Here is a 5,646-nt window from a genome sequence, read left to right as displayed (position 1 = left end):
TAGAGAAATCTTGTCTTGGAAAAAAAAAGATTTGTCTTTATTATTTTAATTATGTGTATGTGTGTGGGTATATGCACATGAATGCAAGTGCCCACAGAGATCTGAGGTGTCAGATGCCACTGGACTGGGCTTACGGACAGCTGTGAGCCACCTGACATGGGTGCTGAGAATTGAACTCAGGTCCTCAGGAAGAAAACTATGTGCTCTTAACACTGAACTGTCTCTCCAGCCCTCTATAATTCCTTATTTAATACTGCAAGCAGCACCTCCTCTGTGTCCTTCAGCCCTTTCCATCCTCTCTACTTTTTCATTCTCTCATACTTCTTACAAACTTCTTTTTTTTTTTTAATTTATTTATTATGTACACAGTGTTCTGCCTGCATGTTTGCGTAAAGGCCAGAAGAGGGCACCAGATACCATTACAGATGGTTGTGAGCCACCCTGTGGTTGCTGGGAATTGAACTCAGGACCTCTGGAAGAGCAGCCAGGGCTCTTAACCTCTGAGCCATCTCTCCAGCCCCTTACTAACTTCTAATAGTGTCTACAATAACAAGCATCTCCAGATTTTGGACCCACAAAATATGTTCTTCAATCTCATTGAAAGCTGTAACAAATCCATTACAGGGGTTGTTATTATCGGTTGCTATTTACCAGGTTTTAGAAATAAAGCCAGCTGAGCCTGGGGCTCACACTTGAAATTCCAGCAGCACTCAGGAGGCTGGGGTAGGAAGTTCAAGGGCATGGAATCCTAACTTAAAAATAAATAGATAATGTTTTTAAAGGCCCGTGAGATACTCAGCAGGTAAAGGCACTTTTGGCTAGGCCTGACAAGAGTTTCATCTCTGGGACCCACGTGGTGGAGAGAGAAAACTGACTCCCACAAATTGTCCTCTGACTTCCACACATAATGTGACACACATAAATAAATGTAATAAAAATCCTTAAAAGGGGGCTGGAGAGTTGGCTCATCAGTTAAAAGCCCTGGCTGCTCTTATAAGGGACCTGGGTTTAATTCCCAGCCCCACATGGAGGCTCACAACTGTCTGGAACTCCAGTTCCAGGGGATCTGATGCCCTCTTCTGACTTCTCAGAGCAGCAGGCATACACATGGTACAGATTACATGCAGACAAAACATCCATACACTAGCCAGGTGGCGGCCGTGGTGGTAGCACACACCTTTAATCCCAGCACTCAGGAGGCAGAGCCAGGCGGTGTTGGTTAAGCAGAAGCTCTCATGGCTGGCCATCAGAGGAGAGTGCTGGTTGGTGGAAAAATCATGAGCCATGGTTACCTTTCTAGAGCTTTATTGAGAAAGAGTGAGAGAAAGGGAGAGAGAGGGAGAGAGAGAGAGGGAGAGAGGGAGGGAGGGAGAGAGAGAGAGGGAGGGAGGGAGGGAGGGAGGGAGGGAGGGAGGGAGGGGGGAGAGAGAGAGAGAGAGAGAGAGAGACCGCCCAGAGGGAGGAGAAATATGGAAGGAAAGATTGCAGAAAGAGAACATAGAGAGAGCACGCCCGCTTTTTAGGCTGGGACACCGTTGCAGGCTGGTGACATAATTAAGGACATAATCCTTACAGGCAGATCTCAGTGAGTTTGAGGCCAGCCTGGGCTACAGAGTAAGTTCCAGGAAAGGCGCAAAGCTACACAGAGAAACCCTGTCTCGAAAAACAAACAAACAAACAAAAATCCCTACATAAAATAGTGAAATAATAATTTGAAAATTCTTAAAAGGTAAAAAGAGAAAACCAAAATAAAATGAAGCAGAAGCTTGGGAGCAGAAGAGTCGAGTCCCAGACATACAGTCTGTGATATATCTTGTCAACTATCTTGTAGCTTTGGAAAGTTCTGCTGTAACCGATAAGGTAACAAGAATGAAAAAGGAGCATGGTAGCACACGCCTTTAGTCCCAGCACGGCAGAGGCAGGCGGATTTTTGTGAGTTCGAGGCCAGCCTGGTCTACAAAGCAAGTTCCAGGGCAGCCAGGGATACAGAGAAATCCTGTCTTGAAAAACCAAAAAAAGAAAAGAAACAAAGCCTGGCAAAGTTTGGCATTGCTCTGAAACACTTTTTATCTTAACAATCCCCTGAAAGGGCCTTAAAAACCCTTATCAGGCCTGGACAGTCCTCTGAGAACCATTGCTTAGAACAATGGCTGGCCCATGGAGGGTACAGGAAGCTCTATGCCAGGTGCTACAGCTGTTTCTCACATAGGAAAGAGCCCCCACCCCCACCCCCAGCCGCCCCTACGTCATAGACACCTTCTGAGGTCTCTGGTAGGAGACAGTATTATAGTCTACCCTTCCTTCCTAGTTTTTTTCATCTGTGGTTTCAACCAACCATGAATTAAAAATATCTGAAAAAATATTGCATGTGTTCTGAACGAGCTATGTACATATCACTCACTTGGCACTGGGCAGTGCAGGTTAACCAGGGAAGACCTGAAGTGTATGGGAGGAGCTGGGCGTGATGGTGCATGCCTTAAATTCTAACACTTGGGACACCGAAGTAGAAAGATTGTCAGCCAGGGATATACAAGACCCTGTCTCAAAGTAGGTGGGAGGAGCCGAACAAAATATGTGCCACGTCATTTTGTGTTCAAATTCTGTTTCTAGAGAAACCCTTTCGGGCCTGTAGGCCTGGTGTTAGTACAGAGTCTACAGCCTGAGGGCTGGTAAACACTGCATAAGCCAGGCAACCTGAGTTAGAATCCCCAAACCCCTATAATGATGGGAGAAGAGAGCTCACCCCTCAGCCAGCCTTTGCTGTTCCCATTTGGGAGGCTTTGTGACATATTTGAGTGCCTCTTGCAAAGACTAGCCCCTGCTTTATAAGCGAGGAAATGAGTTCATGGGACTCTCATTGAGAAGTGGAGGAGAGTCCACACAGGCCCACGAGTCATACAGCCTGTCAGTTTCCTCCTCTGCTAATTAAAGTTACACACTAGAGTTTATTCCCTTGGAGATGGGATACTCCAGGCTTCCAGAGTGCCGAGTCTACAGTTTTGTTAGCACCAACAGGGTTACACTTAGCCAAGACATGTCTGTCTCATTACAACGTGATCCAGCTGAGCTGCCTGGGAAAATTAGCCTGTTTGGGAGACATTTGATCTCACCAGAAAGCCCCTGGGCCACTCAAGTCATTTGGGACAGTGGCATCATGAAGAACCCCATCACATAATCTTGTTCAGAGAACAAAGCCTACGCTCTGTCCCAGTGGAACCCGAACTTGGCTAAATGATGCTGATCTTGCAGTTACTGACAGTTGGGAGCTACCATGTGGGTGCTGGAATTGAACCCAGGTCCTCTGGAAGAGCAATCGGTGTTCTTAACCACTGAGCCATCTCTCCAACACCACCAGGATACGTTTTTGTTTTTTTTTTAATTATTCATTCATTTAACAAATAATGTTCAGTAGCTGTGGTCTGCCATTAATTATGTGAGATATCTTAGAGGTTTGAACGAGAAATGTCCCCCATAGGCTCATGTATGTATTTTTTTTCCAATTTCACTTACTTTATTATTTTTTTCTTTATTATTATGTGTTTTAAATTTTATACATCAGCCATGGGTTCCCCTGTCCTCCCCCCTCGCACACCCACCCCCACCTCCCCCCCAGCCCCTCCCCTCCATTCCCATGTCCTCCAGGATCAAGGCACCCCTGGGGATTCATTTAAACCTGGTGGATTCAATACAGGCAGGTCCTGTCACCTCCTTCCAGACTGAGCAAAGTGTCCCTGTGTAAGCCCAAGGTTTCAAACAGCCAGCTCATGCACTAAGGACAGACCCTGGTCCCACAGATGTATTTTACCACTCAGTCCCCAGGTGGTGGTGCTCTTTGGGAAGGTTATGGGACTTTTAGAAGGTAGGGCCTTGCTAACAGAAGTATGTCACTGGAGATGGGCTATGAGGGTTTATAGCCTGGCCCCATTTCTTCCCTCTTGCTGTGTGTGTGCAGATGAAAATGTGATCAGCCAGCTTCTGCTTCCTCCGCCATGCTTTTCCTGATCATTGCACACCTTCTCTGCCATGATGGACTCTCCTTCTGGAACCATAGGCTGGAATAAACTCTTTTCTCCCCTCAGTTGCTTGTGTTGGGGCATTTTATCACAGTAACTAAGTAACTAAGGCAGATACTAAGAGTTTGACTGTAAAATGAGGTCCACATGCTTGAGATTCAGGGGGCTGTGGGTCATATGTGGTTTAGGTGCAGTCTGTCCCCCAAGGGTTTATGTGCTGGAAACCTAGTCCCCAGTGCAGCATTATGAGGTGGGGGAACGTTTTCAGAAAGTTCACTGTGGGTGCTGTCCCTGGATGGCATCCATGCCAGCATCCTGGAATAAGCTAGTTCTCATAGGAGCAAGATGAGCTGCTGCTGCGCTCTGTCTGCTTGTCCATCTTGTCATGTGATCTCTTGCCATTGTGACGCCATCTGCCACCATAGGCTCACCAGGGACTGAACTACATGGGGCTGCTGGATCTTAGATTTCAGCCTCCAAAGCTGTGAGATCTGGGCTTGTCGTATTGCCCAACAGGGAAAGGTGCTTGCTGCCAAGCCTGACAACAAGGAGAGAACAGACTCCACCAAGTTGTCCTTTGACTGCTACATGCTACACATGTGTGCACACGCACTGTCTCTCTCTGACACACACTAAACAAACAAACAAACAAACAAACAAACAAACAAACAAACAGTGAGGGGAAACAATCTTTTCTTTATAAAGTTACCCAGCATTGACTGTTTTGATATAGCCACAGAAAACATTTAACCCTTCAAAGTGTTGAACTAATTTTAACATTTTTTCTCATATTCCTAAAGTAATTCTGACACTTAAATATCTAGAGATTTCACACACACACACACACACACACACACACACACAAATCCAACTTCATCGAATTACGTGAGAATTGGCTGCTATTACCAGGCTTCATTCTAATCCTACAGGCATGGACTTTCCTCCATCAGGTCCTTGCTGTACAGTCGGAGAGGAAGTGTGTTAATAACAAAGACTGCATATCATACATGCTGCCAAGGAGCCCTTCAGTCTGCAGTTCTCTGCATACCTACTGTGTGTTCAGCTTTCTCCTAACAGAGGGACAAGAAAGAAAGAGACTCTGGCCCTATAAAGCTCCCAGTCCTCCCTCGGACCTTCCACCATGGTATCCTCTCTTTGTGGAATGTCTCCTCACTCTATTTTTCTATAGTTAACACCATCTTCTATTCTGCTTTTATCTTAAAAGTGGCCCCCACAAAGAAGCTTTCTGTGGGCTACCCATCAAAAACAGGCCTGTTTCCACTGGTCTCCACCCCCTTTTGTCCTCTGAGTGGCATCACCCGGATTACATGTCTTTCTTGCTACTTTCCCATCCTCCACAATAGAATGTAAGTAAGCTCCTGAGAGCAAGGCCTTTGTCTTCTTCATGGTCATGTTCCCAGTGAGGAGCTGCTCAACACTAGCCGAATGGTTCCGAAGGGACAGTTGACCAATCCTAAATTACAGGCTGGAAAGAAAGAAGGGCTTCGAGATGTCTAAGCCAAGGCTGGCTGGCACCAGCATGGATGACTACGAGGTCACAGTGGTTTGAGAGTGCCCAGAGTGGACTGGACATCAGATGCTCCTTCCCGACAAAGATCAGGGTCAGAAGTAT

The sequence above is a fragment of the Onychomys torridus genome, chromosome 16, assembly GCF_903995425.1.
Source record: "Onychomys torridus chromosome 16, mOncTor1.1, whole genome shotgun sequence".
Classification (NCBI taxonomy): Eukaryota; Metazoa; Chordata; class Mammalia; order Rodentia; family Cricetidae; genus Onychomys; species Onychomys torridus.
This window is presented reverse-complemented; position numbering follows the sequence as displayed.